Raw genomic sequence first — 12,128 nt, 5'->3', positions numbered from 1 at the left:
TTATATATTGGCACTACATTGTTTAAGATAAGAAACTTTTTAAAAATCTAAGCCCTTATCTGAAACATTATATACATACACAACGGCTCAAATGTGATTTTATGGAAATCGGTGAGTTAGACAGGGAGAGTAAGTTGGATGGGGAAAACCTTGGAATATTCTAGGACAAAAAGGTCAGAAAATATTCCAGACCTTGGGAATTTGGTTATAGGTCTAGAGTGGAAGCCAAGAACAGAAAACGGTACAAAAGAAAATGAAACTCATCTGTTATTTCCCTTAACTGCTATCCACGGTGCCACCTCCTGGCTAGGAAAAAGGGGTAGTCACGTGAAATACTAGGTTTTCACATCTTTCCATCCCTTTAAGAGAAAATTCAGAAGAGATAAGAATATCTTAGCATTTCCTTGTGAGTTTAACCATTCAGCTAAGGGAAATGCAGAAGACCAGGGCAAAGGCAAATGACCTCAGGGCCTCTTTTATCTGGGTTAATGAGGGAGTCAAGCACGAGCCTGTCTGTCTGGCTGCTTGTGCCTGCAGTTCTTCAGGGGCAGGGCAAATTATACTTAAGTTTTAAGTCTAGGGTTGAATAATACATCAGATTGGAAAAAAGGCTTGTCATTTTCAGGGTGCTTATGTGTAACTCAGAATCAGAGTATATTCTGGTTTGAACTGCAAACTTAAATCTTGGAAATGTTTGGTTTGGTTTGGTTGGATACCATGGATTATGAAAAGAGCTCTGCACCAGGAGTGTAGAGACCTGAATTCCAAGCCTATGTGTGCTTTACTAGCTAGGCAGATGAGAACAGCTCATTCAGCTTCTGAGATTACAATAAAAGAGTTGGATTAGATGCTTATCTCTAAGTTTCCTTGCAGCTCTATGAATCTTCTATGAATCTTTATTCGAGAACAGCTGTCTAAAAGAAATACCATGTGAGCCATAGATGTAAGCCTCAAATGTTATTTTGTCTTCCAGCAGCCACATTAAAATTTTTTAAAAACTGATTACATTAGTTTTAATATATGTTATTTAGCCCAATCATATGGCCAAAATTGTATTACTTCAATATGTAATTGCTATTAAATAACAGTTTTGTGTTAAATAATATTAATTATTTTACATTATTTTCTTTGTGCTAAAACTTCAAAATTGGTGCGTATTTTAAACTTGCATCATATCTTAATTTGGACTAGCCACATTTCAAGCGCTCATTAGTTATATGTCCCTAATGGCTGCTGCAATGGACAAATAGATATAGAAGGCTTCGATCTTTTCTTTTCTTTTCCTTTTCTTACCTTTTCTTTTTTGTTTTGTTTTTGAGATGGAGCCTTGCTGTGTCGCCAGGCTGGAGTGTGCAACCTCCACCTCCCGGGATCAAGCCATTCCCCTGCCTCAGCCTCCCGAGTAGCTGGGACTACAGGTGTGCACCACCACGCCCAGCTAATTTTTTGTATTTTAGTAGAGACGGGGTTTCACCATGTTGGCCAGGATGGTCTCAATCTCCTGACCTCATGATCTGCCTGCCTCAGCCTTCCAAAGTGCTGGGATTACAGGCGTGAGCCATCGAGCCCAGCCTCAACTTTTCTTACATAAAGAATATGAAGCGTATACCCTACCTTCAAAATTAGAATCCACTTAAAGTAGAAAATGTATTCATTGAAATGTTAGGTTCAACATGTTGAGGGTGATATAAAGGAAAAAGTGACAATAAAAACAAGGGATAGGACTTTTGACAGGAATTGCTAATGGAAAGACACAAAGGCACGGTGTGTCATGTGGCGATGAGAAGGTTGGGCAGAAATAATGTATGCCACCTCCAGGCTTGGAGCACAAAATCTATCCACATAATCCTCCACTGTCTATCTGCCCTTATCTGCAGATGTATGCACAGTGTCCACTTAGAGTCTTTGTGGCCCTAAGAATCATGAAGCCACTAGCCACTAGGTCAGGGATTCTTTTTTCTTTTTGTTTTGTTTTTTTTTTTAGAGAGACAAATTCTCACTCTTGCCCAGGCCGGAATGCAGTTGTGCAATCACAGCTCACTGCAGCATCACTTGATCCTGGGTTCCAGCGATCTTCCTACCTCAGCCTCCTTAGCAGCTAGGACTACAAGCATGCACCACTATATTTGGCTCATTTTTGTTTTTTGTAGAGACGAGGTCTCACTATGTTGCCCAGGCTGGCCTCAAACTCCTGGTCTCAAGCGATCCTCTTGCCTTGGGCCTTCTAAGGTGCTGGGATATGCCCAGCCAGGTCAGGGATTATAATCTGGGGCCTGTAGATCCTCATGGGCTCTGTGGATAGAATTCAGGCCATCCAAACATTGAATGGAGGAAAAGAACACCTGTGTTTTATTAACCTTCAACTCAAATTCAGCACTTCTCCAACTCTGAATGTAGGCAACAAAACAGTGGAATTTAGCAGTACTTGTGACTTTGTCACCAATAGAGCTCACAGATGTTTTCATAGCACATTTAAGTTGCTGCATATCTTAGAATAGCACTTCTTCAAAATGACAGTAGTTATTAAACCCTCCATGAGATCTTGTCATTGAATGCATTAATAAAGAGCACATATATTACCATATCACAGATTTTAAAAATATTTTGATAACTACAGTTCAATGAAATTGGTTTCTTTTATTATCCTCTATATATTTTTTTCATTTAAAAATGTTACTCTAAAAAGGGGTCCATAGGCTTCAACAGACCACCGAAGGTGTCCATGGTACCATGCACTAGATGAAAAGAGTCTGGGTCCACGCACAAGCCCACTGCCCTTCATTAGCCCCCAACCAAATCACCTTGGATAGTGTGATGAGTGAGATACAAATCATTATAAGCCACTGAGCGTTGATGTCTGTTTCAGCAGTTAGACCATTCTAATTAATGTACAACTGAAACATGGCTTCAGGCCACTGCCACTGGTTAACATTGCCACCAGCTTCCCTGCATTGAAGAGAAGGACACCAGCAGTGATGTGCTGGTAAACTGGGTCTCAAAAAACAACAACAACACAAAAAGACTCCCACCATGGCTGGTTTCAAGCTACCAATGTGATGTCACTGAGCTCACAGTTAGGAAAAGATGCCTGGATTCAGCTGTTGCCAGCCAGTGTGAGCTGGCTCCTAGCACACCACTGGGGTTGCTCTCCCTCACAACCATTCTGAGAAGGGTGTCTTCCCATTGCCCTTCCCTGGTTTGAGGGGAAGATTATGTGTAGGACCTTGAGAATAGTTGTTTAAAGGTGCCTATTTAAACCCTGCATCTGACTCTTTCATAATGAATAAATAAAGCAGAATACCTCACAGGCAGTAATTTGTAAATTCAACAAGCTGTTGAAAAGAACCTAATTAGTACTAATTACAATACTAGAGTGTCCCAACACATTATAATGCCATTGCTTCTGTAGAGGCATTGTGTTTAAACACTGAAACATTAATTAGTCTGCAGAACAAATGTGTGAGCTAGGTATTATTCAGCAGTATGTGAAAGCCAATCATTTACTCTGCAAAGGCCTGATGCCATTACTGATAGTAAAACAAATTGATTAACATAATGGTAGGACTGGGAAATGTGAGAATTATATCACATTTATTACATTATATTATTCATTTCTGACCCTCCTTTTCTCACTGGGCATTACTACTGTCCTCATTTTCATAGGAGAAACTGAAGGCAGCCAGTTGACAAGTCCAAAATCTCCAGAGAATCCAACTTCAGATTCAGCGAGTCCTCAGGAAATTGTCGTGCCTGTTTTCCAAAGGTGAAAGCTCCATTTATTTATTTTTTATTGTATGCCTTACTTCCCAAATATAAATATTTTATTTGATAATGAAGAAGTTGCATAAAGGTATCATTTTATTTAAAGTTAGCTTAAAGTGGCTGCAAAGTCTGCTTTGGCCTATTCATAAATTCCATGTTAGGTGTTGCTAACATTTAGATGAGTTTTAATTTCTGGATTAAGCTATTTATAATCTACCATCTCACCCACTGAAAATATCCACTTCAAAAAGCAGCCAAAGCCCTGGCACAGTGACTCACGCCTGTAATCCCAGCACTTTGGGAGGCCAAGGCAGGTGGATCACTTGAGGTCAGGAGTTCAGGACCAGCCTGGCCAACATAGTGAAACCCCATCTCTACTAAAAATACAAAACAAGAAAAAATAGCCAACTGTGGTGGTAGGAGCCTGTAGTCCCAGCTACTCAGGAGGCTGAGGCATGAGAATCCCTTGATGCTGGAAGGCAGAGGTTGCAGTAAGCCAAGATCACACCACTGCACTCCAGCTTGTGTGACAGAGGAGACACACACACACACACACACACACACACACACACACAAATAGCCAAATAATTTAGAATTAAGATATTGAATCAAAAGTTTAGTAAATGTTTCCATTTAGCTCATTTAAGGTAGCTAAAGCAGCTGAGCGTTCAAATCCTATCAAGCTGATACTCCTTTTCATTAAAGAAAAAGCTATGTAGACTTGGAATTTCTAGAAGAAACACTTAGAATTTCTGGAAGAGCATTTGATACCCTGTTACCTTTCGTCTAAGATATTTACTTGCCTGGCACATAGTAGGCACTCAATAAATGTTAGCTTTTACTACAGTGATTATCATTTCTCAGCCAGGAGTTAGCATTTTTAGTTAGGAACTGATATCTCACTTGACATGCTCAGGTCTTAGTCATGCTCTAAAATTCTTACTTACTTTAAATGTAAACCATACATTTCAATTATTGTTACTAATTTAATTCTCCTCTCTAACAAAACCATTTTAAATATTTATACTCCAGATATTACACATTTGCCATTGTTGCTCATAAAATTTGGCTTTATTTTAACTCTAAGCCTGCATCTGCTTTGCTTAGGCAATTTTTCCTGTGTAACTCGTGCTGAATGAGTTACACAGGAAATAATCCTTTAAACAAACACATTCAATCCAAATTTGGAAAATCTCTGAATTCTTTTTAGCTAATCATGGAAATTGTCACTTGTTCTGTGTGCGAACCAGAATTAAGGGCACAAGGCCACCAATAATGATGTGCTTTTTAAAGGAACATCCACAGTTTTCCTTCATTTCTGAATTGATCCTGCTCAGCTGCTCTGGCCCCAGACCAGTCCCATCTCAGCAGCTCCCTGTGTACATTCAGTTCTCTGCAGGCTACTTTGTTCCTCTCCCAACTCCATGGAGAATGTTGGTAGCAGGTCAGTACAGCTACATTCTGCCTAGATGTTCCGGCAGGCTACAGAAACACAGCAGTCATATTGCTCTTGCCTGAAGACTGGAGACTAGGGAGATTTTTTTATATCTTCCATTTTTCTCATCATGTTCACGTTTGCCTCTGTGTTCGCACATGGAGCATATAATGACTGCTTTACCATCTTTGTCTGCTAATTTCACCATGTCTATAATTCCTGAGTCTATTTCTATTGATTTATTTTCTTTATACTTGCGGATATTTTCCTGCTTCTTCTTCTGCCTACTGTGATAGTTTTTAACTGGATGATGGATATTAGATATTGTGAATTTTACATTGTTGAATGGGTATTTTGTTTCATTCTTATAAAGAATTTGCACTTTATTCAAGCAGGCAGTTAAGTTACTTGGGATCAGTTTGATCTGTTTGAGGTTTGCTTTTAAATTTTTATTAGAGCAGGTCCAGAGCAGCCTTCTAGTCTAGGGCTAATTTCTGCTCACTACTGCTGAAGACTCTAACCCATATCTATATATCATAAGGCCTTTCTACTTTGGATGATGGAAGCATGAACTATTTCCAGCTCTGAGTGAAGGCCAGGAATTCTTTGGCCCTATAAATCCAGAGACACATGATCTTCTGTTCTAGAAAAAAAGCTTTTACTTGTTTAATAATTTTCTCCCCTTCATTTTCTTTGTTCTCTGTTTTCTGGGACTTCTGTTAGTCAGATATTGAAATTTTTGGATTGACCCTTTAATTTTTTTTATATTGCCTCTTCTATTTTCCATCTTTTAATCTTTGTACTCTATTGTCTAAGCAAAGCAGACAGAGGCTTAAAGTTAAAATAAAGACAAGTTTTATCAGCAAATGTGTAATATCTGACATATACATGCTTAAAATGATTTTTTAGAGAGAAGAATTAAATTAATAACAATAATTGCAATGTACTGTTTAAATTTAAATAAGAATTTTAGATCTTAGAATTTAGATGCAAAATCCCCTCAACTTTATTTTCCAAGGCACCAATTGTATTTTCTAAAATGTTGATCATCAGATTTTTAATTTCCAAGAGCTCTTTCTTATTCTATTATTGTTTCTTCATCACAATCCTGAACTTGTTTTACAAATGCAATACTTCTCTTATTTTCTAAGATACTCATTACAGTTTAAACTTTTTTCTTCTCCTTTCATTCACGCATTAAGCAAATATTTATCTGTCAGGAACTGTGAACCAGACACTGATCTATTTGCTGAGGGTGCTATTCATTTCATAACAATGAATCAAGACAAAGACCCTGCTTTCATACAGCTTACATTCTAGTGGTGGCAGACAGACAACAACAACAACAACAAAATTTTTGTTGTTGTTGTTGTTGAGACGGAGTCTCACTCTATCTTGCCCAGACTGGAGTGCAGTGGCGCAGTCTCGGCTCACTGCAGCCTCCACACTGCGGGTTCAAGCGATTCTCCTGTCTCAGCCTCCAAAGTAGCTGGGACTATAGGCGCGTGTGCCACCACACCCGGCTAATTTTGTATTTTTAGTAGAGACAAGGTTTCAACATGTTGACCAGGCTGGTCTCAAACTCCTGACCTCAGGTGATCCACCTGCCTTGGACTCCCAAAGAGCTGGGATTACAGGCGTGAGCCACTACGCCCAGCCAGGCAACAAAATATTAATAGGCATCTCCTCCCATCAAACCTCCCATCAAACCTCCCTCTTACTCACTACACTCCCAACATAACACCCTTTCTTCAGTTCCTTCAAGTACTTCCCCCTCCTCCCCCTTCTATATGCTGTTCTTTTGTTTTGTTTTGTTTTTTGTTGTTTTTTTTTGAGACGGAGTCTCGCTTTGTCGCCCAGGCTGGAGTGCAGTGGCGCCATCTCGGCTCACTGCAAGCTCCGCCTCCTGGGTTCACGCCATTCTCCTGCCTCAGCCTCCTGAGTAGCTGGGACTACAGGCGCCCACCGCCAGGCCCGGCTAATTTTTTTTGTATTTTTAGTAGAGACTGGGTTTCACCATGTTAGCCAGGATGGTCTCGATCTCCTGACCTCGTGATCCACCCGCTTCGGCATCCCAAAGTGCTAGGATTACAGGCGTGAGCCACCGCTCCCAGCCTATATGCTGTTCTTTCTAACCAAAATATACTCCCCCGGTTCTTCACACGATAGCAACTTATTATCCTTCTGAATACCACAGGCAAGTATATGTCATCTCCATGCCCAACTGCCACCATCAGTTTTCTATCTCAGTGCTGTTTTTAATCCCTTCATGACACTTATCAAAATCTGTAATGTTGGTTACCTACTTAATAGCCATCCTGCTTCCTTCTTGCTAAACTGAACCTGATTCTGTTTGGGTATCCATGACCCTCCCTATAACCATGTGCTTCAGAGAAATGGCTCTAACCCCAGTTCAGGGGTGAATCTTCATTGTTCTAACCAAATCATGATAATCCCATACTCTTGCCAGTGATGGCTTAGGAAGGAATGTGTGACCCAATTTTGATCAGTGGGATGTAAGGGAAAGTCTGTTAGTAAGGCATCTGGAAAAGGTTTCTTTGCTCTTATAAGGAGACTCAAAGAATAGACAGATCTCTTTTTAGCCTCTGGGACATTGCTGTGCATAAGAATTTAATACTATTTGCTGTTGCAGCCACCTTTCAAGCATAAGAGAGCTGGGCCACAGACAGTAGGAAGAAATAAGCTGGCTTTTGGTGATATCACTGACCCACTTAATTAATCCTATCTTCATACTTGTTATGTTCCCATGAGCTCTTCTTGAGGAATCTACTATATAATGAGCTCTAAACACCAGAGAGACGTCAACATAAGGACTGATGCATTAAATAACACTTCATTGTGAAACAAAGAGTGAATGAGAAAAGAGAATAGAATATAATGATTATATGGTTTAACGTAGTAAAATCATAAAATAAAGTTGGAGAATTGGATTAGCATATATAAAAATTTTGTCTCTGATTTTAAAAAGTTTTTTCAACAGCTTTCCAGAATCATAATTGATGATGGCAGTATTTGTATTATTATTCTGAGACTGTTGTGTGTATTTGGTACAATAAAGCAAACGAGAATTTGAGTATATTTAATTCTATCATTGCCTAGTGCCTTTGAGAACCATGATTCTCAGTGTGGAAAAGGATATGTATAAGTATAATATTAAAGAGATACATTTCCCCTAGTTCTGTAAACTAAAAAAGTCCAGAAATAATGGCCAACCCAGTTGTAGCAGTGAACATAGCTAGACTCAAATTGTAATATTGAAATATTATTTCCCACTAAAAGAAATCAGAGGTTCTTATAGATTTTGCTTACTCCCAATATGGGACAGGAAAGAAACAGGATGAACCTAAAACATCTTGACATACCAGATGGCAAGGAAGTTATCAAATACTACTGGGGTAATTTCCAAAAGATTCAGGAGCCAACTTGAAGAGTTTTTCATTGGCCAATGATGGGAAATTGGAGCTTCGATAAAATAAGATTACAATGGGATTCGTGAGTTCATAATGATTTTTATATTCAATTGATCATCTTTAAGGGATGTCAAGAAACCAGTAAATTATATTGAACACTGGTAAATAAAAGCAAAAATTAATGTTTTTTTTCCTGCCTTTGAATCATACTAGGTAACCAAATGATAGATACGGGAAGTATTGCTCTATAAAATTATCCCAGCTAATAAATGAAAACAAAATGACATATTAGAATATCACCATTTTTCAACCCCCAATAAATTTTTTTCATTTTGTATGACTTTTATTAACGCAAGTGATAAAGAAAAAAATACATAAGCAAATCAAAATTCCACGTAATAGAAAAATAAAAATTTTTAAAATATATTTCACTGTGACCAAGTAGGGTATATCTTAGGAATGGAAAAATATTTTAAATATTAAAATTCTAATGACCACGTTAAAATATTATTAGAAAAAATCAAGTCTTCAATAAAATTCAGTATATATTTATGATTAAAAATTTTAAGCAACTTAATGAAAAGGAGGGAGTATCCTTAAGCTAAACCATAAATCTATGGTTAACATCATACTTAATAGCAAAATGGGGAACATTCCTTTTCAAGTAGGAACAGGATAAGGATGTTTGCTGTCATTCTTATTGCTGAATATTGTGCTGGAGGTCCTAGTAAATTCAATAAAACAATAAAAAATGAGGTATAAAGATTTAAAAGAATTGAAAACTGTCAAATTTGCAGATAATATATGCACACAAAAAATCAGAGTGAATGAGCAAATTATTACAACTAATAAGAGGCTTTGAAATGTTTGTAGGATACAAAAATCAACATGCAAAAACAAAATAGCTTTCTGGTGCTCTTAAAATAACCAGATGGAAAATACAAGAGAAAATAATAGTAATCATAATAGTAAGAAAAAGTGAAAGGCACCAATAAATAAACTTATTAAACATTTTTGTAAGATTGTTATATAGAAAACTATACAACTTTAAGGATGAAAGAAAAGCATGTATTATGGAAGAGATGTGCCATACTAAGGTTTGAAAGACTCAATATCTTTGAGATGTCACTTCTTCCTAAATTTATCTGTAGATTCATGCAATTTCAATAAAATTATAAGATGGTTTTTCATGAAATTAACAGTTTAACACATATGGAAGGATAGCCTACACCTTCTGACAATGAGTAAGAAGAAAGAGGATCTTGCCCTTTGGTTATTAAGATTTATCACAGAGCAATAATAACTAAATCGGTGTTATACCAGCACAGAGATTAGACAAATAAACCAAGGGACTGGACTAAAGAAGCTAAAAAAAAAAAAAAGGAACCAAGATCCATATATTTCCAGTCAATGAGTTCAGTTCAGTTCTATCATTGATGGTAATAGTTTGCAGGAATGAGAATGCTGTTAAGTATTTAATGCCTGAGTGACTGCTGAGAAGTGGAAGAGACGAGTTTGCCTAGGATGCAGATGGGGAGTTTTTCACTGAGCTCCCTTCAGTCAGGACAACTTCTAGCAAAATATAGGATTTTCCGAGTGCTCTAAAGAAAACCGGAAGGCTTAAAATCCAAGAACAGGAAAAGTTTCTGATACTTACCCATGTGAGAAAAAGCATGCACAGAGAAGAGGAAATTCAGATGAAAGGAGCAATGACTGTGACCATCTGGGAGGCAGCACAGCTCAGTTAACAGCAAGGAGTTTGGAGGCAGAAAGTATTTTAAGTTCAAACCTTTTTCTACCACACACTGGCTGGATGACTTTGGCCAGGTTCTCTATTCTCTGTAAACCTTGATTGCTGCTTCTGTGAAATGGAGATAATGATATCGCCATTTGGTGTTGTGAGGATTATGTGAGCTCATGCATGCAATGCTCTTAGCTCAGTGGCTGTCCCATGGTAAGGGTTCAATGAAGGCTCCATGGCACTTTCTAGGGGAAGACAAGAGGGAAGGTTGGCAGAGAGGAAAGAGAGGTCTGCCCTGGCCAGTGTTGCTCAGGGCCCAAATCAGAGAATACTGAAATTCATGGCGGCATTTCTAAGAGGGTGGAGATGATTTTGAAGTACCTAACATATGTTGCCTTTATTATTTCACCGTTCAAAAACTTTAATTCTATTTCTCATTGAATTTCAAGTTCCTCTAAAGCGGAGACAGTTCAACCCCCAGTGAATTAATGGGTCTCGGCTGTAAGTATCAATGGAACGCTACTAACATCACAAAAAGAGAGGCAGCCAGCTACTATGTGCCTCCAGATGAAGAATACAGGGCCGGGCGCGGTGGCTCACGCCTGTAATCCCAGCACTTTGGGATGCCGAGACGGGCGGATCACAAAGTCAGGAGATCGAGAACATCCTGGCTAACACGGTGAAACCCCGTCTCTACTAAAAATACAAAAAAATTAGCCGGGTGTGGTGGCGGGTGCCTGTAGTCCCAGCTACTCGGGAGGCTGAGGCAGGAGAATGGCGTGAACCTGGGAGGCGGAGCTTGCAGTGAGCCGAGATCGCGCCACTGCGCTCCAGCCTGGGCGACAGAGTGAGACTCCGTCTCAAAAAAAAAAAAAAAAAAGAATACACACCACTACCTGTAGTCTTCACAGAAGGATTGATTCTTTTCTGTGGCGGCATAGTATTCCAAGGTGTATATGTACCACATTTTCTTTATCGATGGGCATTTAGGTTGATTCCATATCTTTGCTACTGTGAATAGTGCTGCAATGAACACATGCATGCAGTCCTTTGCAGGAACATGGATGGAGCTGGAGGTCATTATTCTTAGCAAACTGACGCAGGAACAGAAAACCAAATGCCATTTATTCTCACTGATGAGTGAGAGCTAAATGATAAGTACACATGGACACATAGAAGGGAACAATAGACACTGAGCCCTATCAGAGGGTGAAGGGTGGGGGGAGAGACAGGATCAGGAAAAATAACTAATGGATACTAGGCTTAATACCTGGATGATAAAATAGTCTGTACAACAAGCCCCCATGGCACTTTGTTTACCTATGTAACAAACCTGCACGTGCTGCACATCTTCCCCTGAACTTAAAATAAAAGTTAAAAAGAAAAGGTTTGATTCTGAGACTGATCAAGTCTCACTATCTCTGTCAATTTGTAGAAAATACAGGAGAAATGTGTGGAACTGCACCATGAGTAAACTCCAGACTGTGAAAAACTCTGCATATCAAACAGCTCAAGTCTTTCAACAGATAATCTGCGAGTAAAAGATGTAAGGGAAATGTGTAGATTAAAAGAGACATCTTTTTAAGTGAGTAAGACTATAATGTTTACAAATACATAGTTGGGTGATGAAACCATAAGGAAATAGAGACAGACATTATTATAAAAGCTAGGATTAGTGAGGTGGTAGTCTATTACCAGGGTAGCCCCTACATAGGTGTTCATGCCTGTGTGTAGTCCTCTCTTGAATCTGGGCTGGCTC

The 12,128-nt window shown here is 38.8% G+C and overlaps 1 protein-coding gene across 1 annotated transcript in view; it reads right to left on the bottom strand.

Annotated features, from left to right (window-relative positions):
* Positions 1–12,128, bottom strand: part of NIBAN1 (niban apoptosis regulator 1) — a 177,818-nt gene that overhangs the window by 157,561 nt on the left and 8,129 nt on the right. The gene's annotated exons all lie outside the window — the stretch shown is intronic.

Source organism: Pongo abelii, chromosome 1, assembly GCF_028885655.2.
Source record: "Pongo abelii isolate AG06213 chromosome 1, NHGRI_mPonAbe1-v2.0_pri, whole genome shotgun sequence".
Lineage (NCBI taxonomy): Eukaryota > Metazoa > Chordata > Mammalia > Primates > Hominidae > Pongo > Pongo abelii.
The sequence above is the reverse complement of the archived record's forward strand: the minus strand, read 5'-3'. Positions and strand labels throughout refer to the sequence as shown.